The sequence below is a fragment of the Saimiri boliviensis genome, chromosome 15, assembly GCF_048565385.1.
Source record: "Saimiri boliviensis isolate mSaiBol1 chromosome 15, mSaiBol1.pri, whole genome shotgun sequence".
Taxonomy (NCBI): domain Eukaryota; kingdom Metazoa; phylum Chordata; class Mammalia; order Primates; family Cebidae; genus Saimiri; species Saimiri boliviensis.
Genome location: NC_133463.1, coordinates 68916312 through 68939334, shown reverse-complemented (window position 1 = coordinate 68939334; position 23023 = coordinate 68916312). Strand labels below are relative to the sequence as shown.

The 23023-nt window shown below is 44.1% G+C and overlaps 2 long non-coding RNA genes across 3 annotated transcripts; both read right to left on the bottom strand.

Annotated features, from left to right (window-relative positions):
* Positions 1–269: 269 nt before the first annotated feature.
* On the bottom strand, positions 270–13616 carry LOC104652175 (uncharacterized). 2 transcript variants are annotated; one of them, XR_745524.3, is made up of 4 exons: positions 13489–13616; positions 10882–11002; positions 8519–8587; positions 270–8213 (listed from the first exon to the last, which is right to left on the bottom strand). It is a non-coding gene; the product is annotated as an uncharacterized LOC104652175 (long non-coding RNA). The 2 variants fall into 2 exon arrangements; XR_012514167.1 differs by having other exon boundaries at positions 270–8587.
* A 2397-nt stretch (positions 13617–16013) lies between these two features.
* On the bottom strand, positions 16014–22624 carry LOC141581488 (uncharacterized). The gene is made up of 2 exons (XR_012514166.1): positions 22252–22624; positions 16014–22162 (listed from the first exon to the last, which is right to left on the bottom strand). It is a non-coding gene; the product is annotated as an uncharacterized LOC141581488 (long non-coding RNA).
* Between the last annotated feature and the right edge of the window lie 399 nt (positions 22625–23023).

Below are 23023 nucleotides of genomic sequence, written 5' to 3'. Positions count from 1 at the left end.
GATAGGGAGGATGGGGAGGGATAACATGGGAAGAAATGCCAGATATAGGTGACGGCAGGGATGGGGGCAGCAAACCACATTGCCATGTGTGTACCTATGCAACAATCCTGAATGATCTGCACATGTACCCCAGAACCTAAAGTACAATAAAAATATATATATAAACAAAATAAAATAAATAAATCTTCACCAGCCCTATCGGATTTCACTATCGAAGGATAGAGTAAAGGAAAAGAACAAGATATACCACTAGGTCAGAAATATATTTTTTTAAAAAAATGTTTTTATGTTTACATTTTCTTTAACTTCTGTTATCTTCAATTTTAGGACAGTCTTTTTTAAAATTTCAGCCTCTCAATCCTCCAATTTTGGCCAGTAAATTCTGAGTGGAAGTAAACCTGAGTTATTTCTGAGTCAGGACAGAAATATCTGTCCTGAAATATCTGTTAGGACAGAAAATCTGTTCTCAGTGAGAGACCAGATTGGTCAAGTCCACGAAGTGCCTGTGATGACGGGAATGTTCCATAATCCACACGAGAAAATATAGTAGCCAGTGGCCACAAGTGGAAAAAAAAACAAGCACTTGAAATGCAGCTTGTGTGATGAAGAGGCTGAAATTTCCATTTTCTTTAATTACTTTTGAATTAAATCTAAGTAACTGCATGTGGCTACAGGCTGTGTAGAGCCCAGCCCCAGTTCCAGGGTTTCTTTTCGTTACTATGACACGTGTTGCTCCCTCTAGCGGTGGCTCCATCGGCCTGAGAAGGGGCGACCCAGAATAGCGCTTTCCAGGTGACGGTCGATTTGAATTATGTGTTAAAAAGAAATAAACTTCTGTTACACTGTTTTCCTGCGGTATAGTTTAGCCCATCCTTCGAGACAAGAGGAGTGACTAGATGGGAGCTTAACGGAAGGGTTGGAACCGCGTTTCCATTGCCCGCTATGGTGCAGGCATTGGCGACCATGTGTTAACGTGCACAGACACGGCCTTGTTTTTTGTTTTTTTGGTTTTTTTTTTGTATTTTTGTTTGTTTGTTTGTTTGTTTTTTGAGATGGAGTTTCACTCTTGTTGCCTAGGCTGGAGTGCAATGGCACGATCTCGGCTCACAACAATCTCTGCTTCCCAGGTTCAAGCAATTCTCCTGCCTCAGCCTCCCGAGCAGCTGGGATTACAGGCATGCACCACCACGCTCGGCTAATTTTTCACATTTTTAGTAGAGATGGAGTTTGTCCATGTTGGTCAGGCTGGTCTCGAACTCCCAACCTCGGGTGATCTGCCCACCTTGGCCTCCCAAAGTGCTGGGATTATAGGCGTGAGCCACCGCACACGGCAATTTTTTGCTTTTTTTAGTAGAGATGGGGTTTCACCATGTTGGCAGGATGATCTCGATCTGACCTCATGATCCACCCACCTCGGCCTCCCAAAGTGCTGGGATTACAGGTGTGAGCCACTGCACCCAGCCCACAGCCCTTCTAATGCCACCCTCCTGACACCAGCACTGTGGCCTCTCCAGGATGGGACACTACCCGAAAGAGTGAGAATAAAGCATGTAGTGTTGGCTATCACATAACCTAATTTGAATTTCTGCTCCACCACTTAATAACTGTGTATGCTTGGGAAAATTACACGAGCTTTTGGGCTCTAGTTTCAGGGCCTCTTAAAGAGCCATTATGGTAGCCCTTAATTTATAGGGTTGTTATGAAGACTGGTTAAGAGAATGTTTATAAATTGGGTGATGTATAGTAAGTGTTCATAGAAAGATCAGCCACCGCTTCCTATTCTTATATTTATTCTCATTACATTCGTGGAAGTGCAGAGATGCAAGAACACACACATAACGGAGAGTCTGCACACACGTCTTCAATCTCAGATTCTGACACTCATGAGCTGTCTGACCCTAAGCTATCTAGTTTCTCTCAGATTACTCATTTCCAAAATGGATAATAAAATACTAAACTGGAGGCTGGGCACGGTGGCTCACATCTGTAATCCCAGCACTTCGGGAGGTCGAGACAGGCAGATCACCTGAGCTTAGACATTTGAGACCACCCTAGGCAACGTGGTGAAACGTGGTCTCCACTAAAATATGAAAAATTAGCCAGGTGTGGTGGTGTGCTCCTGTAGTCCCAGCTACTCGGGAGGCTGGTACATGAAAATCTCTTAAGCCTGGAAGGTGGAGGTTGCAGTGAGCCAAGATCACACCATCGCACTCGGGCTTGGGTTACAGAGAGAGATTCCTTCTCAAAAGGAAAAAAAAAAAAGTAACTAACGTGGAGTTGCTATGACGGTTAAATGAGAGAGTGTCTTGAGGTGTCTGGCACGTAGTAGGTGTTCAGCATGGACTCCTTTTACATCCAAGTTGTTACCCTCCTCTCTGCATCATACTTATCATTCTCTCTTTCTCCCTTTATTTCTCTCTCTCTCTCTCTCTCACACACACACACACACACACACACACACACACCCCTCTGTATATCCTTCCCATCATCTTATTTAACCTGGCCATAAACAACTGGACAGTTTCTGGCTATAATAATGCTTAAACCATTCCAAATTCACCACATCCTATCATATATCAAAGGAATTGACCACGATAAGCAGTGGTACAGCTGGCAGTGCACCAGGCCACCATTTAGCCAGCCCTGAAGAGACAGTAAAGATGTCTCTTGAATTTTTAAGCTTATGAGATGGAAAAAATGTAACTGACTAATATTCCAGGAAGCAGGAAAGATGTGATACCTTTCCAGATCCATCATAAGGATCAAAGCTGAAACACCATAGCAAAAGACAGGCTAACAAGAGAAAAGCATAACAATTTAATCAAACTTTTCCATGACATAGGAGCTTTCAGGAATAATGATCCAAAGATCCAGAGAAAATGGTTCATTTTTATGCTTAGACTTAGTAAAGAGTAGACAGCCATGTGGAAATGTAATTGGAGAAAACCAGGATGATCTAATGGTAACAGACTTGGGGAGAGTTAACCCAGAAGGACCTGTCTGTTCAGATTCTTTTTGGCCTCTCTATGTAGCACTTCCTCCTCCTGGGCATGGGACAGAAACAGAGCCCCCCGCTCCCCACCAAAGGAGGCTCTTATGACCTACTATCAGACAAAGTAAGTCACAGAATTTCTTTGCGGCCAGCTCCTACACAGAAGGCAGGGGAAGGTTAGAGTAATATTGCTGGTTTCTATGACCAGCCTGGGGAAGAAGAATTCTAATTTCTCTTTTTGTTGATGTTGTTACTTTTTTGAGACAGAGTCTTGCTCTTGTCGCCCAGGCTGGAGTGCAGTGGCACGATCTCAGATCTCAGCTCACTGCAACCTCTGCCTCCTGGGTTCAAGCGATTCTCCTGCCTCAGCCTCCCAAGTAGCTGGGATTACAGGTGTGTACCACCACACCTGACTAATTTTTGTATTTTTAGTAAAGACAGCGTTTCGCCATGTTGGCCAGGCTGGTCTTGAACTCCTGACCTCAGGTGATCCTCCAGCCTCAGCCTCCCAAAGTGCTGGGATTACAGGCGTGAGCCACAGCACCTGGCCTAGAATCCTAATTTCTATGTCTTGCCATTGAGGAGAAAGGAGAGGAGACCTCAGGGCAGGGGAATGTTGGAGAGGGAGACTTTGCTTCTGAGGTCTTTCAATCTCCTTTAGTTCTAAGTATTCAATAAGCCAAAGCATTATATTTTGGGGTGTCATTTTCTGAGCCCCAACAGTGGCATCAGCCTGACCTAGCACCAGCCTGACCTGGCACAGCTACTCCCTGAGAGAAGCAATGAAATCTGGAGACGGGGTCACATTTCCATGATGACAGTGGATTATTATGTGGGGACAAAGTGGCGCTTGAAGAGAAAACCTAGAGAGATAATGAAATCCAGGGTTAATCTCCCAAGAAGCTGCTAAACATCATGAAATTCCAGGCGTGATTGGAGTTCTGTGTCTAAAGCAGACGCGGTGGGAAGATCTGCTCCCAGGTGAAACTGTTAGACTGAAGCAGACTAAAGAAAAAGGACAAGGCCAGGCGCGGTGGCTCACGCCTGTAATTCTAGCATTTTGGGAGGTCGAGGCAGGTGGATCACGAGGTCAAGAAATCGAGACCATTCTGGTCAATATGGTGAAACCCCGTCTCTACTAAAAATACAAAAATTAGCTGGGCATGGTGGCGCGTGCCTGTAATCCCAGCTACTCAGGAGGCTGAGGCAGGAGAATTGCTTGAACCCAGGAGGCGGAGGTTGCGGTGAGCCGAGATCGCGCCATTGCACTCCAGCCTGGGTAACAAGAGCGAAACTCCGTCTCAAAAAAAAAAAGAAAAGAAAAGAAAAAAAAAGGACAACTAATAGTCATATGGAATTCTGAATAGGATCCCAGAACTAAAAAAAGACGATAGTTGAAAAACTAATGAAATTGAAATAGAGTCTACATTTAGTTAGTATAACGCCAATTTTAATTTCCTGGTTTTGGTAATTGTATTATGGTTATATAAGATATTAGCCTAAGAGGAAGGTAATTTGGGACCAACCCTGACATTGAGAATAAATAAATTAAAAAGCTGGAATAAATGATTGAGGCGTAATTTACATGCAGCAAAATGTACAGATTTTACATTAAAATGTTTTGCATCAAAATATTTTTATGTAATACACCCATGTGGCCTCAAACTTACACATCCAACCCAGATCAAGATAAGCACTGCCTCCCTCATCTTGTGTCACAAGTCTATGGTGTTAAAAGTCAATGTCATGATTAACTTTGGGAGAAAACAATGGAGTCGTGATTAGGAAGGGGACTTACAGGGCCCTGGTAATGTGCTTTTTCCTGATCCCCGTATTGGTTATATGATTGAGTTTATCTTTTGATTATTAACTGAGTTGTATACTTATGTTTTGTACATTTTTCCATATTTATATTATACTTCTGTTAAAATACATATTTATCAAGCTGGCGGATCACTTGAGGTCAGGAGTTTGAGACCAGCCCAGCCAACATGGTGAAATGCCATCTCTACTAAAAATACACAAAGTAGCCAGGTATGGTGGTGCACTCCTGTAATCCCAGTTACTTGGGAGGCTGAGGCAGGAGAATTGCTTGAACCCGACAGGCAGATGCTGCAGTGAGTGAGCTGAAATCATGCCACCTGCACTCCAGCCTGGGTGACAGAGCGAGACCCTGACTCAAAAAAGAGGGGGTTGGTATTTAAAAAATATTTTGGTCTTTTTTTTTTTTTTTTTTTTTTTTTTAGGAAGGGATGGAGCATCACACTTAATGTGGCTCAGGAAACCAAGCAATAGAAATCATTTTAAAGTCTTTCAGATCCTAGGCACTAAAATTTGTGCCTGGGCCATGTTTTCCAAAATTCTCCAAGGGACAAGGTATCCCCAAGTGACATCTGGGCTATTACAGGGTAGTTCATCTGGCAACAGCATTCCAGATGAAAGAATGACCACTTTAAGGGAATGAGGTTGGCATTTAGAAGAAGACTTTGCTCTTCTTCAAATGAAACGTCAGGAATGCTTAGTCCAATAGGAGCTGAGCGGGACCAGCAAGTCCACGGTCCAGCTCCAGGAATGACTCTCTTAGGCATGAGAAACAGCAAGAATTGCCTTCCTTTATTATTCAAATGAAATTTATACTCCTCCAAGAATATTCTGAGAGTTTTTAACTTAACGAGGTGTAGTAGTAGCTACTTGTTTGATTTTAGCAGTTAGGAAGAGTGAGCCAAAAAAAGAAATGATCAAAACAAACAAACAAAAAGTTTTAACAGGTCAATACGTTTTAAAGGAAGAATTTGTTTTAAAATCAAAACAGAAACTAAACGAACCCTGCAAAAACACAAGGGGGCAGCATTTCATAACATTACAAATGAAGAATGCTGAGTCAGCTTTTTGGGGTAAAGATACATACAATTAAACAAAGAGGTTATCAAAGTGAGTCGCCCTATGTAACCTTAAGTCACAGAGATCAAGAGTGGCAAAACAAGGACCATCACTAACGTTTCCCACTGTCAACTGAGTATTTTTCTTTTTCTTTTGTTTGAGACAGGGTTTTTGCTCTGTTGCCAAGGCTAGAGAGCAGTGGTGCGATCTCTTCTTACTGCAACCTTCGCCTCGCGGATTCAAGTAATTATCCAGCCTCGGCCTCCCAAATAGCTGGGATTACAGGTGCACACCATCATGTCTGGCTAATTTTTGTGTTTTTAGTAGAGATGAAGTTTCACCGTATTGGCCAGGCTGATCTCGAACTCCTGACCTCAGATGATCCACCTGACTCGGCCTTCCAAGCCGCTAGAATTACAGGCATGAGCCACCATGTCTGGCCTAATTGAGTATCTTTCCACGTTGTCTCATATAGTGTTCCTGGATTAAAGATCCCTGCTTCATGCTGAAAATGACTGACTTCTCTCCAAAAGACCCAGGGATAAGGTTTCCATTTTCTGTGGACACTGATTGGGGCATAGGTGACTGATACCTTGTCACTAAAGATGAATAGTTCAACTGGAGTAAAGCATGAATCAACTTCCAGAACAGACCTATGCTGTCAGTGTAATTATGCGCTAATCTTCAACATCAAGGAGGCCATAAGGGAATGGGTAGGTTGGAGCAGTTTTAAACATGTGTTTTGCAAATGTTAAAAGGGTGCATTTTCATTTCTCTCTTGAATCATGTTTTATTGCATTCTCTTAACCTACTTGCCCGGTTTAGAAAGACAACGAAGTCAGGCTTTCTGAGGAGAGAAAAATGAGGATTTCCGACAGCACTTTGTAGAGCCTGTCTTTAAATCAAGGTCAGGCCTGAGGGATGAATTTGCAGTTTTTTATAACATGGGGAAGCTGCTTTTTCTACCCATGACAGTCAAGCCCTGAGGCTTGTGCTCCATGCGTAAAGGTGACTACCATGTCAGGGAATAGGAAAAAATCTCGCCTCTTCTAACTGAAGGGATTGCGGGAAGAAGGTATATGGAAAGAGGGAGGATGAAGTGGTCGTGTGTTTGTTTCGGTTTTTCCTCTTGGAAATAAAGCCTGAAGCCTGAAGAAAGCCAATGGGAAGAGAGATTTCTAACCTTCTTCCCAGTCAGGACTCTAGAAGTGATGGCCACTTCTTAGCTGCCCAACTTGGCAATGGCCATGCCAAAGTAAACCTGGCTGTCCTTTGTGGTCAGCAGAGGAAGGAAATGACTCTGAGCCTCCCCAGACAGTTTTCTGTAGAGGGTCCATGAGATCCTGAGGCTCCAAGAGAGACCGGAAGGCAGCAGTGTGGAGACCCTGAAGCTGTCCCATGTGCCCACTGCATCATAGGATGGGGCCACCCCAAAGCAGAACCTGGATGTGGGTGGCAGAGCCAGAGGGCCAGGAGGAAGACACAGCGGAACCAGGGTATCTGTAGGGCCAGAAAGAGCCAACGTGACACTGACACAGCCAAAGAGGAACGCAGGCCCTAGCCAGGCAGAGAGAAAACGGATCACAATTTACAACCGCTTCGGCCTTGCTAAAAGCTGAAGACACAGAACTGTCCTCCTACTTAGACCCGACTCCATTAAGTTGAAAGCAGGACAGCATTCCTCCCTCCCTTTCCTAAAGGTGCCTATTAGCCTACTTCTTCTTTTCTGTTTGATTCAGTAATAATCCCCTTATGTCCCTATTTCTCTAGGGACTTTATATCAAGCCCCTAGTACTGAAGCAGAAAACAGCTCGAATGGCATTGAACTGGAAACCTTCTCTCTTTGTTAATTCCCAGATGGTGTTCCAAACTCTTGGGTCCCAAGACGGCTTCGTCCTTCACCGGGAATGCTTTGTGACCTGGCACACTGCCTGGGAATTCAAAAAGAAGCCACTGATTTCCCCAACTCTTCTGGGAATCTTAGGCCTGGGGACCAGCGATCAGCCCAAACTCATCCACCCAGGGCATATCACGCTAATAGGATGCCTGTTAGCCTGACTTGCATAATCTGGGCATTCTCTCAAACGCCCCGTGAGATAAGTAGCCACAGGTATGCAGTGAGGCCTTTACTCTGAGACCCTGACTATTGTTCTGAGGAATGATAACCAGAGATGAATGATGATGTTCCCAGAAGAAACAGAGTCCAGGCAATCACCGAGGACAGAACTCCTGAAGCTCTTCCTGCAAGGCGGTGGGAGTTGGTATGCCTGCAGGTCTAAGGCTCTCAGATAACTCTCTCCACTGGCCTAGGCAAGAATTCAGGAGACTTGGTAAAGGAGTCCTGTGAGAGGATGAGAGATTTTGATATCAATTAGTTACTTAGTTAGTTAGTTAGACTTATGACTGGTAACCTGGCCACATCTCCTGAATTCAAACCCCATCCCTGCCACTTACTGGGTGACTTTGGGAAAGTTGCTTAACCTCTCTGTGCCTTGGCATTCTAATCTGTATAATGAGGATATAACACTACCTGCCTTAGAGGGTTATTGCAAGGATTAAATGAGACAGAACAAAGTATTCCATGTAAAGTATATGGTGTCTGACACAATAGAAAGGTCAATATATGTTATGTGTTCTTATTATTACCTTAATGGGATTAGCTTCCTTAAAGAGACAAAGCTTAAGCAAATTCTAGAAAGCAGCATATCTTCATACCTAGATAGAAGTAATCAACACAAAATTATACTTAATTAAAATTTATGGGCACATATTCTAAACCCTAGCCTACTAAATAGTCAATCCTGTATGTAAATAATATGATTCCCTCTACCTTTATTTCTAGGAAGAATTATTAATGTTCTGTGGTAAATTGTCTAATCAAGACTGTACTTATAACCAAGGTAGAACATTATTAGTAAAACAGCATTCAGGGCAGGCACTGTGGCTCATGCCTGTGATCCCAACACTTTGGGAGGCCGAGGCAGGCAGATCACATGAGGCCAGGAGTTCCAGACCAGCCTGGCCAACATGGCAAAACCTCGTCTCTACTAAAACTACGAAAATGAAGTGGGTGTGGTGGTACATGCCTGTAGTTTCAGCTACTTGGGAGGCTGAGGTAGGAGAATCCCTTGAACTTGGGAGGCAGAGACTGCAGTGAGCTGAGATCACACCACTGCACTCCAGCTCGGGTGACAGAGCAAGACTTTGTCTCAAAAAAGAGAAAAAAAAAAAAAATAGGCCGGGTGTGGTGGTTCATGCTTGTAATCCCAGCACTGTGGGAGGCCAAGGTAGGTGTATCACCTGAGGTTAGGAGTTTGAGACCAGCCTGGCCAACATGGTGAAACCCCGTCTCTACTAAAAATACAATAATTTGCTGGATTTGGTGGCACGCGCCTGTGATCCCAGCTACTCGGGAGGTGGAGTCAAGAGAATCACCTGAACCTGGAAGGCAGAGGTTACAGTAAGCCAAGATCATGCCATTGCACTCCAGCCTGGGTGACAAGAGTGAGACTTCATCACAAAAGAAAAAACAAACAGCACTTTATGGAAGAACTGGGGCCTTCAGAAGATGCAGAGGCACAGCTTTTGCCAGCTTCTGATCCTTTCAGTCTGGGATTACGAAGGCGTGAGCTAAGGGGATCGTTAGGCCTGCAGAAGTGTTTTGTTTCATCAGGGCAGTGATTTGGTTCTATTTCGTTTTAACACAAACACTGCTGTGCGTTTGAATGCTTTAGGAGGAGCGCACCGTCTACAGCTAACCACAGTCTCTTCACTCACGTCGCCTTAGTCCCTGCCTCTGCACACATTTCCATACCCACATGCCAACACAGCATTTGCGTTTAACACTTCTTGGGGGAAAAAAAAACCATCAAATAACAACAACAAAAAATTCCAAGACCACTGGAATTTTTGTAACCAGTCTTCTCATTGCAGAAGGACTATCGTTCATACACAGAATCCACACACAGCAGCAATCCACCAATTCCCAAAGGCCCCCTTCCTTCCCTCTTTCCCTTCTGCACACTTCCTTTCCAGCTCTCCAACCAGTCTGCAGCGTTGGATGCAGCAGAACGGGGGGCGTCCCTGTCCGTCTTTTCCATGTTTCTCCCCATTTAAATAGGCAAGACAAATTACTTGCTTTTTTTCATGGTTCTTGAAAGATGTGACTCTCGGCTCGGGCTTCTCCTGAGTAAACAACATGGCAACAGGGAGATCCAAGCCTTCGAGTATCTTCTGACTTACTAGGCAGCCGTGGGCACAAAAACAATCTCAAGAAGCAGGCTGGATGGCAGAAGCTTCCAGATTTTAGATCTCCTTTTTTTTTTTTTTTTTTTTTTTTTTTTTTGCTTCCATACTTTTCTCTCTCTCTTTTTTTTTAGATGGAGTCTCACTCTGTCACCCAGGCTGGAATGAGGGCAGTGGCGCCATTTCAGCTCATCACAACCTCTGCCTACTGGGTTCAAGAAATTCTCCTGCCTCAGCCTCCTGAGTAGCTGGGATTACAGGCACACACCACCAGGCCTAGCTTATTTTTGTATTTTTAGTAGAGACAGGCTTTCACCATGCTGGCCAGGCTGGTTTCAAACTACTGACCTCATTATCCGCCAGCCTCAGCCTCCCAAAGTGCTGGGATTAAAGGCGTGAGCCACCATGCCTGACCCCTATATTTTTCACATAGAGCCAAAACACTTGGTGACACGATTTTTCATTCTTGTATTCATGTGTCATAGGTCATGGCAAGTTCCCTGTAACTGAATTGTTACATTCGCTGAGAATTTTAACATTTCTTGTCTTTATATACCTATATTCAACTATGTATTCCCCATTTAATGATTGCATTGCCTCAAAGATGGTTGGGTTTTGGTTTGGTTTTGGTTTTGGTTTTTTACTCTTCAACCAGGAGTGAGGTAGGGGAGCAGGTGAAAGAGCACGGTCTAAGTTACAGCGATGTGACTTGGTTATCGTATCTAAGTTATCTTAATGTATACAGGTCAGTGGGGCCAACTTACCAGCTGTGACACTTCGGTGGTGTTCCCCACAACAATTTCACAGAGTGTCATTTCCCCCACATGGACATAGAGTCAACTAATATTTTTGAATCCATCATCTTGTGGTAAGAGCTTTTGTTACCTGGGATAATCAGAAAAAAATAATAAATAATAATAAATAAATAAATAACGCAGTGGCTCATGCCTGTAATCCCAGCACTTTGGGAGGCCGAGGTGGGCAGATCGCCTCAGGTTGGGAGTTGGAGACCAGCCTGACCAACATGGAGAAACCCCGTCTGTACTAAAAATACAAAATTAGCCGGGCGTGGTGGCGCATGCCTGTAATCTCAGCTACTCAGGAGGCTGAGACAGGATAATCCCTTGAACCCAGGAGGCAGAGGTTGCAGTGAGCTGAGATTGCACCATCGGACTCCAGCCCGGGCAACAAGAGCTAAACTCTGTCTAAATAAATAAATAAATAAATAAAAGCCCTGCAAGTCCTATAAGAGAGATTGCTTATCTGGCCAAGACCAACATGGGGCATGACTCCAGAAAGCATCGTTCATCACAGTTTGTGTCAATGTTGTCCCTTACAGCTGTGCAGAATGCAACCAGCATGGCCTGCAAGCACTGGCCATGTAAAATGTGGTATTACCTGCTCCGCATCTAAATGTGTTTTAAATAGGTATGTTGTGCCCATTACGTAAATCTACTTATACTAATTGCTAGGGAGGTTTTTTTTTTTAACACTTGGGGCTTTATGAAACAACAATGGAATGTGTTGAGATGAAGTGAATCTACACCCTAGAATACAAACTATTTATACTTTACTGTGCAATTAATAAAGTATTTATATTGCTCAAATTTCAGTTAATATGCAATGGTATTCTGCCAGAGAATGCCAATGACTTTCCTTAACCAGGAAATGCTGAATATCATTAGTTTATATTAGTAAGAATACTGGCCTTTCCTGCTGTGGTACAGATTCTCTTCTTGGTTTTTCATTTGGGTTTTTCTTTTCTTTTCTTTTCTTTTTTGAGACAGTCTCGCTCTCTGTCACCCAGGAGGCTGGAGTGCAGTGGCAGGATCTCAGCTTGCTGCAATCTCTGCCTCCTGGGTTCAAGCGATTCTCCTGCCTCAGCCTCCCAAGTAGCTGAGATCACAGGCGTGTACCACCATCCTTGACTAATTTTTGTATTTTTTTTTAGTAGAGACAGGGTTTCACCATGTTGGCCAGGCTGGTCTCAAACTCCTGACCTCAAGTGATCTGCTTGCCTCAGCTTCCCAAAGTGCTGGGATTACAGGCATGAGCCACCACACTGGGCCCAGATTCTCTTCTTTGAACTGCCCAGGGTTTGATGAAACTATTCTGTGTGTCCCACAGTGTTCTTGTCCAAGTTTGTCCTTGTTATGAGGATACTAGCCATTGGATCAGAGCCCACCCTAACGACATCACTTTAACTTGATTACCTCTGTAAAGATCCTTTCTCCAAATAATGGTATATTCTGAGGTACAGAGGGTAAGACTTCAACATCTCTTTTTTAGGAGAGACAATTCTACTTATAATATGCCTTATCCTGGAAATAGCGTTTCTCTTTTTTTTTTTTTTTTTTTTTTTTTTTTTTTTTTTTTTTTTTGAGACACAGAGTCCCACTCTATTGCCCAGGCTGGAGTGCAGTGGCACAATCTCAGCTCACTGCAACCTCCACTCCCGGGTTCAAGTGATTCTCTTGCCTCAGCCTCCGTGTAGCTGGAACTACAGGTACCTGCCACCACGCCTGGCTAATTCTTTTTTATTTTTAGTAGAAACAGCATTTCATCATGTTGGCCAGGTTAGTCTCGAACTCTTGACCTGAGGTGATCTGCCCGCCTCGGCCTCCCAAAATGCTGGGATTACAGGTGTGAGGCACTGTGCCCAGCTGGGAATAGCTTTTCTTTGTTTGCTAAATATTGCAGTCTGGCTGTACCCTGAACAGCCCACTTGGCTCAGTCACTTGGGTTTTCCTTCTTTCTGCCAGATCAATCATTTGCTGCTGTTGTATCAATGAGTGTGATTAGAATTACCTCCCTTTGTTGAGAATACAGCCCTGTTAATGGTATAGAGTTCTATTGCCTTTTTTTTCCCTTTAAGCAGAAACATGGGCAGTATGACATTTTCTGTGAAAATCCAGCATAATAATCTTCAACTGGCTAAAGTTAGGGTTTACTATTAACTGTTTCACTTCCACTTAGATTTTGAAGTTTATGACTGTGACCCATAGGAGAATTTTGAAATCAATATATAGGATTCTGAATAGGATTTTCTGGAAGGCAGTATAATTTTTTTAAAAAAATGTTTTAATGTTTTACAAAATTAGGCTCTAAACTTAAACTTGGTAACTTACTAGCTTAAGCTAGGTATTTAAACATTTGAGCTTTATTTCCCTCTAAAAACCTAAAACAGGAATTAATAATAATAATAATAATAGTAACACTGGCCAGGCACGGTAGCTCATATCTGTAATCCCAGCACTTTGGGAGGCCAAGAGGGGTCGATTACCTGAAATCAGAAGTTCAAGACCAGCCTGGCCAATGTGAAGAAACCCCATCTCTACTAAAAGTACAAAAATTAGCCAGGCAGCACATACCTCTATTCCCAACTACTCAGGAGGCTGAAGCAGGAGAATTGCTTAAACCTGGGAGATGGAGGTTGTGGTGAGCTGAGATTGTGCCACTGCACTCTAGCCTGAACAACAGAGTGAGACTATCTCAAAAAATAAAGAAAGGAAAGGAGAGGAGAGGGGAGGAGAGGGGAGGGGAGGGGAGGGGAGGGGAGGGGAGGGGAGGGGAGGAAAGAGGAGGAGAGGGGAGGGGAGGGGAGGGGAGGGGAGGGGAGGAGAGAAGACTAGAACCTAGTGGAATTAAAAAGAAAAGAAAATGGCCGGGTGCGGTGGCTCACGACTGTAATTTCAGCACTTTGGAAGGCCGAGGTGGGCAGATCACAAGGTCAGGAGATTGAGACCATCCTGGCCAATGGTGAAACCTTGTCTCTACCAAAATACAAAAAATTATCTGGGCGTGGTGGCGCACACCTGTAGTCCCAGCTACTCGGGAGGCTGAGGCAGGGGAATCGCTTGAACCCAGGAGGCAGAGGTTGCAGTGAGCCAAGATCGCGCCACTGCACTCCAGCCTGGGTGACAGAGCAAGACTCAGTCCAAAAAAAAAAAAAACAAAAAAAATGGAATGGAATGGAAAGGAAAGGAAAAAAGAAGAGGGAGGGGAGAGGAGAGGAGAGGGGAGGGGAGGGGAGGGGAGGGGGGAGGGGAGGGGAGGAGACAGACTCTATCTACATGGTAAGGATACATGCTTGTGGCAGCCATTCATGCTGTTCATCAGATGTTTTTAGTTTCTTTCCCAGGGTCATGATGAGATGGCGTTTCCCCACTCCTTGAAGTTAGGTGTTGCCAAATGACTGGGCCAATAACATGTGAGGAGAAGTGATGTGTATTGCTCCAGGTGAAGCTTTAGGAGCCACTACAGATTTGCTGTGCTCTTTCTCTCTACTGCGGATGCTGGTGACCTTTAGGATGGAGGCTTCCCCATCTTGAGTCCTGGGATTAAAAAAAAAAAAAAAAAAAAAAGGAGCAGGATCCCCAACCACCTCATGATGCCTAAGACACAAGCCAGAACAAAATTTTTATTGCTTTAAGCCCTTGAGATTTGGGGGTTGTTTATTACTGCAGCATAACTAAGTCGATCTGACTGTTTCAGTATGTTTTGGAAAACTTAAATTTCAATTATATATGTCATCAAACACATCATACAAAATGAATCACTCTCTCTCTCTCTCTCTCTTTTTTTTTTTTTTTTTTTTTTTTTTTTTTTTTTTTGATACAGAGTTTTGCTCTTGCTGCCCAGGCTAGAGGGCAGTGGTGCGATCTCAGCTCACTGCAACTTCCGCCTTCCGGGTTTAAGCAATTCTCCTGCCTTAGCCTCCTGAGTAGCTGGGATTACAGGCACCTTCCACCACACCCAGTTAATTTTTGTATTTTTAGTAGAGATGGGGTTTCACCATGTTGTCCAGGCTGTTTTCGAACTCCTGACCTAAGGTGATCTACCCACCTCGGCCTCCCAAAGTGCTGGGATTACAGGTGTGAGCCACTGAACTTGGCCCAAAATGAATCTCCCACTGTATGTTGTAAGCAAGAAGTTTGATAGCCATTAGTGTAAACTGCATTTTTATCTTATATCATTTATCATTTATCTTATATCATACTTACATCTTTTTAGTTATAAAAAAAGAGATTCATTTTGTATGATGACATATATAACTTAAATATAACTTTTATAGAGCATACTGAAACAGTCATATCGACTAGGTTATGCTTCAGTAATAACTCCCAAATCTGAAAGCGACCTGAGAAATCATTCTAGTTCAGTGCTCTGGTTTCAGAGATAAGACTACTGAGGCTAAAAGATGTCAAATAATTTATCTGAGTCCAGGCCTGATGGCTCACACCTGTAATCCCAGCACTTTGGGAGGCCGAGGCAGGAGGATCATTTGAGGTCAGGAGTTCAAGACCAGCCTGACTAACATGGCAAAACCCTGTCTCTACTAAACATACAAAAAATTAGCTGGGTGTGGTGGCACACACCTGTAGTCTCAGCTACTTGCAAGGCTGAGGCATAAGAATTGCTTGAACCCAGGAGGTGAAGGTTGCAGTAAGCTAAGACTGTGCCACTGCACTACAGCCTGGGTGACAGAGCAAGACTCCATCTGCAATAATAATATTGATGTATCTGAGGTCACAGTATAAAGGAGGACTATACTCAAACAGACATTTGATTTCCAAGCCAGTGCTTTATCATAACTCTGTGCTTTGGAGATAATCATATGAAAATGCCTTGAAAACTACAAAACCTCATAAGAATGCTAGGTAATGCCTGTATCACAAGAGGGGATAGAGAGTAAGGTGGTTAAGAACCTGGCTTTGTCAAACCTGGTTTCAAATCCTAAAGAACATTATTTAATCTCTCTGAACCTCTATTTTCTTATTTGTGAAATGAGGATGCTTTTCTTTATCTCTTACTTTCTCATGAATAAATGAGATGAGGAATGAAAAGTTCTTAGCACAATACCTGGCCCACAATGTGTTAATAAATTATTAGTAGTAAATATAATACCAAAGAATTTTTTTTTTTTTTTTTTTTTTTTTTTTTTTTTTTTCAGAATAAAAGGCAAAAAGCTACTCTGGGACGAGCGTGGTGGCTCACGCCTGTAATCCCAGCACTTTGGGTGGCTGATGTGGGCAGATCACTTGAGGTGAGGAGTTTGAGACCACCCTGACCAACCTGGTGAAACCCCATCTCTAATAAAAAATACAAAAATTAGCCAGGCATGGTGGCACACTGCTGTAATCCCAGGTACATGGGAGGCTGAAGCAGGAGAGTCTCTTGAACCCAGGAGGCGAAGATTGCAGTGAGTGCAGTGAGCCGAGATCACGCCACTGCACTCCAGTCTGGGCAACAGAGTAACAGAGTGAGACTGTCAAAAAAAAAAAAAAAAAAAAAAAAAAAAGCTACTTTGGGGCTTGGAAAGAACCAAGACTTACTGTAGAACCGAGTCTTAACTACAGAACCATTGATACTTGTAGTCGGTCAGATACCTCTTTTGTGGAAGGCTGTCCTATGCACTGTGGAATGTTTCTAAAAAGATTAAAGGGCCAGACACAGTGGCTCACACCTGTAATCCCAGCACTTTGAGAGGCCGAGGTGGATAGATCGAAAGGTCAGGAGTTCGAGACCAGCCTGGTCAACATGCTGAAACCGCATCTCTACAAAATTGAAAAAATTAGCCAGGTGTGGTGGCATGCACCTGTAATCCCAGCTACTCAGAAGGCTGAGCTACGAGAATCTTTTGAAACTGGAAGCTGGAGGTCGCAGTGAGCAAAGATTGTGCCACTGCACTCCAGCCTGGGTGACAGAGTGAGACTCCGCCTCAAAAAAAAAAAAAAAAAAAAGATATTAAAGTATTACCCGTATGATATAGACAGGAGTTGCTCACCCTTGTATTGCTGACATTTTGGGCTGAATTGCTGCTTGTTATAGGGGCTGTCCTATGCATTGTAAAAAGCTTAACTCAACAGATGCTAGCAGCACCCAGTTGTGATGACTGAATACCTTTGGAGACATTGCCAAATGCCCCCTGGGGACAAAATCAGGCCTGCCTGAGAAACTCTTGCACAGAATCTCTGCTTAGAGTTTTTCAATTACTTCTTTTTTTTTCTTTTTACCCAAGTTATTGGTAGAAAAGAGAATTACTGTTTCCTGTTAGACAACAAAAGCAAAAACACAGAACAAGTTTAACCCCTCTGAGAGGAAGGTGTCTGTGCTTCCCTATTGCTACATTTTATGGAAGCCACTTGATTAATGTCTATCTCACCCACTAGTATCAAAGCTTCACAAAGGTACTAAGTCTGCTTCTTTTCTGCTGTGTCTCCAGAGTGCAAATCACCAGACACAGCAGATGCTCAGATGGGCTGGGCGCAGTGGCTCACTCCTGTAATCCTAGCACTTTGGGAGGCTGAGGTGGGTGGATCACCTGAGGTCAGGAGTTCAAGACCAGCCTGGCCAACATGGTGAAATTTCATCTCTACTAAACATAAAAAAAAAAAAAAACCCTGGGTGTGGTGGCAGACACCTATAATTCCAACTACTCGGGAGGCTGAGGCAGGAGAATCACTTGAACCCAGGGGGCAGAGGTTGCAGTGAGCTGGGTTCGCACCACTTTGAAAAGAGTGAAACTCTGCCAAAAAAAAAAAAAAAAAATTACCCAATGAGTAAACGAGAGGGTAACCTTTCTTTGCAGTCCCTCCTAATAGAAAAACATTCCTGCAAGGTCAGTAGGTTAGACTAGGTTTGTGGGAAGTAGCTTCATTCTTGCTCCATCCCTAAAATAAAAAGTTTCTCTCAAGACAGTCTATTCTTGCAAAGCAATAAGGTCTTCCCCAGAGCACAAGGCCTCAGACGGGGATTTGGAAAGGTTAAAGAGAGTCCCAGCAGGGCACGGTGGCTCACGCCTACAATCCCAGCACTTTGGGAGGCTGAGGCAGGCGGACCACAAGGTCAGGGGTTTGAGACCAGCCTGACTAACATGGTGAAACCCCATCCCTACTTAAAAATACAAAAATTAGCTGGGCATGGTGGTGCGCACCTGTAATATCAGCTACTTGGGAGGCTGAGGCAGAAGGATCGCTTGAACCCAGGAGGCAGAGGTTGCAGTGAGCCGAGAGCACGCCATTGCACTCCAGCCTGGGCGACAGAGAGAGACTCTGTCTCAAAAAAAAAAAAAAAAAGAAAAAAGAAAAAAGAGAGAGAGAGAGAGTTTTTATGCTCAGCTATGGGGTCTCAATATGATGACCCTATATGGAACTCCCAATAGTATTCCAACATGAGAAACTCCTTTCAGGTCAAACTGACAGAAAAGCAAGATCCAGAGTATTTTCAAAATTCCCTGTGGCAATAAGGATAGGTCCCATACTGAAGATTCTCCCCTGGGTCAGTCTAAATCACTGGGTTATATCCAAGCGGAAGTGAAACAGTTAATAGTAAACCCTACCTTTAGCCAACTGAAGATTATTATGCTGCATTGTCACAGAAAAACGTCATAATGCCCATGTTTCTGCTCAAAGAAAAAACAAAATAGAACTCTACACCATTGGAGTCTGTCTTCTCAACAAAGGGAGATAATTCGAACTCCATTTGCTGATACAACAGGAGCAGAGGACTGATCTGGCAGAAAGAAGGGAACCCCAAGTGATTGACTGCGCGGATGTTCAAGGACAAGCCAGGCTAAGATACTTAGCAAACAAAGAAAAGCTATTTCCAGGATAAGGCCAGGTCCCATGCTGAAGATGCAGTGTGGGGAGGGCCAATTTTGTAGGAGGCACTGAAAGACTGCAAAGCCACTGTAGATGTGACTGCAGTCCCCTCCTGCTGGTCGTGGTTGTGGGCTACTCCCTGGGAGCAGAGCTGCATGAAAAATCATGGTTTTGTGCTCCAGGTCACTGTGCCCTTGTTATTTCTCCCATGCAGTGGTTGAGTGAGCCTGAAAAAAAACAGGCACCTTCCCTTCTGCGCTAAAGCCACGCTATCTGTTTACTCAGCTCATAACACGGCCTGGATTATATAAGATCTAATAACAGACATTCTGTTTTATTCTAACCTCTTTTTTGGATACCAGCTAGTAGACGCAGCCTTCTCTAACTATTCTTACAATCACAGAATCTCTAGCTGAGTGGATTTTCGTGATTCTTGCTGACACCCACCACTTTGTCTTTCCTGACCAACAGGACTTTTTTTTTTTTTTTTTAATGGAGTCTCACTCTTTTTTTCCAGGCTGAAGTACAGTGGTGCAATCTCAGCTCACTGAAACCTCCCTTTCCTGGGTGTAAGTGATTCTCCTGCCTCAGCCTCCCGAGTAGCTGGGATTACAGGCAGCTGCTATCATGCCCGGCATGTTGCCTATAGCAGTGAGTGCCTATGCCTATTTTTTAAAATGTTCATATTTTTGTAGAGACAGGGTTTCGCCATGTTGGTGAGGCTGGTCTTGAACTCCTGACCTCAGGTGATCTGCCTGCCTCAGCCTCCCAAAGTGCTGGGATTACAGGTGTGAGCCACCACGCTTTTCTGTGGCTTCCTTGACCCCACCTGGATTTACTTTTCCCCATTCGAGTCTATGGCTTTGCCTGTTGTAGATGAATCTCATTTCTTTCCTTATGAAGCAGCTTTGAAGCCCATATTTATTATTTCCTACATGCTTCCCCATACATTTTATTTATCTGTCCCTTACTTTTGTCCTTAAACAAAATATGGCTCCTCTTTTCCTCTCTACCAGAGATGGCCTCTCCCCACAGCCAACGGTAAAGAAAGGACTGTCTTGACAACCCAACAGAAAATGGCCAAAGACTTGTGAGAATGTCCAAACAACCAATAAACATAAAAATATGCTTAGTGTCACTGGCGTCCAGGGAAATGCAAATTAAAACTACCAGGTACTGCCACCACACACTCATCACAGTGGCTGGGATTAAAAGGGTAGAGAGCGCCAGGTATTTGTCTTAATGCTCATACACTGCAAGTGGCAGTTCAGTTGGTACAACCACGTTGGAAAACTGCTTGGCATTATCTACACAAACCAAATACGTGCAGTTCCGTACAGCAGTGAATGCTTATGCCCATCCAAAAACATGTCCTAGCATACTCATTGCAGTGCTCTGTCTGATTGCCTCAAACTGGAACTCCACAATATTCATCAACCTAAGAATAGAAAAATCAATGGTGTTACAGTCTCACATGGAATATTACGTAGAAACTGGAATGAATTACACATAGTCTCATACAACATGAATGAATCTCACCAACAAGATGTTGAGCAATGGAAGCCAGACACAAAAACAATGTACACTACATAATACCAATTAGATAAAGCACTAGAACAGGTAAATCATAGTGTTAGGAGTCATAACGGTGGTTACCCTCAGTTATCAGAAGAGAGCTCGGTGCTGGTTGTACAGGTGTGTTCATTTTGTAAAATTCATCAAGTTCCACCATAATAATCGAGGTACTTTCATTTTTTTTTCTTTTTTGACACAGGGTCTCACCAGAGCACAGTGGTCCTGTCATAGCTCACGGTCACCTCAAACTCCTGAGTTCAAGTGATCCCCCCGACTCAGCCTCCAAGTAGTTAGGGCTACAGTCGCATACCACCACATCTGGACAGGGTCTTGCTATGTTGTCCTGGCCGTTGGCAAACTCCTGGCCTCAAGGGATCTTCCTGCCTCAGCCTCCCAAAGCTCTGGGATTACAGGTGTGAGTCACCACTCCTGGCCACTTTTCAGTGTTTATGTTATATAGCATCATGGGTGAGATTATCTGGAGGCAGACTGAGATTAATATCTGTGGATGAAAATAATTGCCTCAAATATACTGGGGCAGATGCTCTCAGGAACAGCATCTGTGAAAGAAGAAAGGCAACAGTGAGCTCAGCAAGCAGGTTAACTGAGAGACAGTCTAAGGCCTCAGCCAAACTCACTGGGAACTCTGGAGTTGTGACGGCTTTTTCCACCACACACCCTGCCCTCTGGAAGTAGCCAGCAAGAGGCCCTTCAGCATTATCTTAAACTGGGCTTTAAGGGCTGCGCCTGTACATGTCCACATTGATTACATATCAATTTTTTAAGAGTTATCTTCAAATATTTGCAATTTAGTCAGTCCTTTCTTTTAAAATGTGGGCTACCATGGGGAGGGGCACATGACCTTGAAGCAGGCAGCTCTCTTTAGCAGAGGTCCTCTATGGAGAGAGGCTCAGATGAGAGTTACCGACCCCCAGCACTCCTAGCAGCCAGGTAAATGAGTGCCTCAGTCCAGAAGGAGGCCACAGCAACCAGTGCCTATGTGAACACAAAGTTTAAAATCAAAGATTGTGTCTTGGACAATGAATGACAGAAGAACGAATCAAAAAGACAAATGAACACACGGGACACGCAAGATGTACAGTGACCCTATCCCGGCACCACAGTGATGATATCAACCCAGCCATTTGTTTCATTATCCCAGACTCTGGGCCAAAGTGGGCTATTTCATTAGCCACTTGCCATGAACGGGTGCTAATATGTGTGTTTATTCCCATGTTGCTTAATTCCAAGAAGCATTTCCTGTGACTTGCCCAGATACAATCCAGCAAGAGAGACTTTACTAATTAGTAGCCCATTGTGGAATTTCCCATTTACAATGTGGCATTCCAAAGAATGATTGAGCACTTTCAGCCTTGCTGGCTACTTCCAAAAGGCAGGGCTTGTGAGCGACATTCCTGCTGTTCAGTGCTGTGGCAAGGACAGCCTTGTCCACTCCAACAGGGCTTGAGCTGGGCAGGTGGATTATTTATTTGAGTTAAGCCTGCAGTTTTCTGGAAGACACAGATGACTGAGGTTGAAGAGCTCTTTGCAGTAAACATTGTGTTCCCTGTCATGGCAAGGGGCCCATTGCGAAATCACGTTCCACTGGTTCTCGCTCTTCTCCCTGCCACTGGACTGAATCATCTCTTTGAGTAGGATCCCAGTCACTCAATCAACTTTCCATACATTTAGCCACTCCTTTTTCTCCCAGGGAAAGGCTGGGCTGGGGACAAGCAGATTGTTCGTGAGTTTTAGGCACCAAGAATTCTTCTGCAAGGTGGAGAGAATCATACCACAGTGGCAAAAAGTAGCGTCTCTCTTTGTTCCAAGTTTCATCATAAATGGTTGTTGTATTAGTCAGCGTTCTCTAGAGGGACGGAATTAATGGAATGTGTTACACACACACACATAGACACACACACACACATATCTATAAAGGGAAATTTATTAACTCACATGATCTCAAGGTCCCATATAGGCCATCTGCAGGCTGAGGAGCAAAAGAGCCAGTCCGAGTTAGAAAACCGAAGAACTTTGGAGTTTGATATTCGAGGGCAGGAAGCATCCAGCACGGGAGAAAAACGTAGGCTGGGAGGCTGGACCAGTCTAACCTTTTCACATTTTTCTGCCTGCTTTATGTTCGCTGGCAGCTGATTAGATGGTGTCCATCTAGATGAAGGGTGGGTCTGCCTTCCCCCGCCCACTGACTCAAGTGTTAATCTCCTTTGGCAACCCCCCCACAGACACATCTAGGATTAATACTTTACAGCCTTCAGTCCAATCAAGTTGACACTCAGTATTAACTATCAGGGTTGTGCTTTCCAACAACGGAACTGAAACAGGAGCCAGGGGCGGGAGAACTGGGAGCTGGGCCAATATTGGAAGGAAGAAAAGTCTGCCTCTAGCTGTCCTCCTTCTCAGACTCTTTCTCTGGAGTCTTAGCTTTTTTTTCTGTTCCCCATCTCCTCCGTGAAAGCCTAGGGTGCCCAGGGTGCCGTGGCTCTGCCAGTGGCTTTTCAGGGCAAATCCAAATGAGAAGAGCACCACAAAATCAGGTCTATTCCTCCCCCTACATCACTACATTTGAGAGGTGCTAGTGGCTTATAGGAAAACTGAGCCCTGAGGCCTCACATACCCTCTAACGGGCAATTACATACAAGGCTATAAAGGGATAGAGCAGCCTCGTGGCTCTTTGTTAAAGCAGATTGCAAAGGGCTTCCAACGTCAC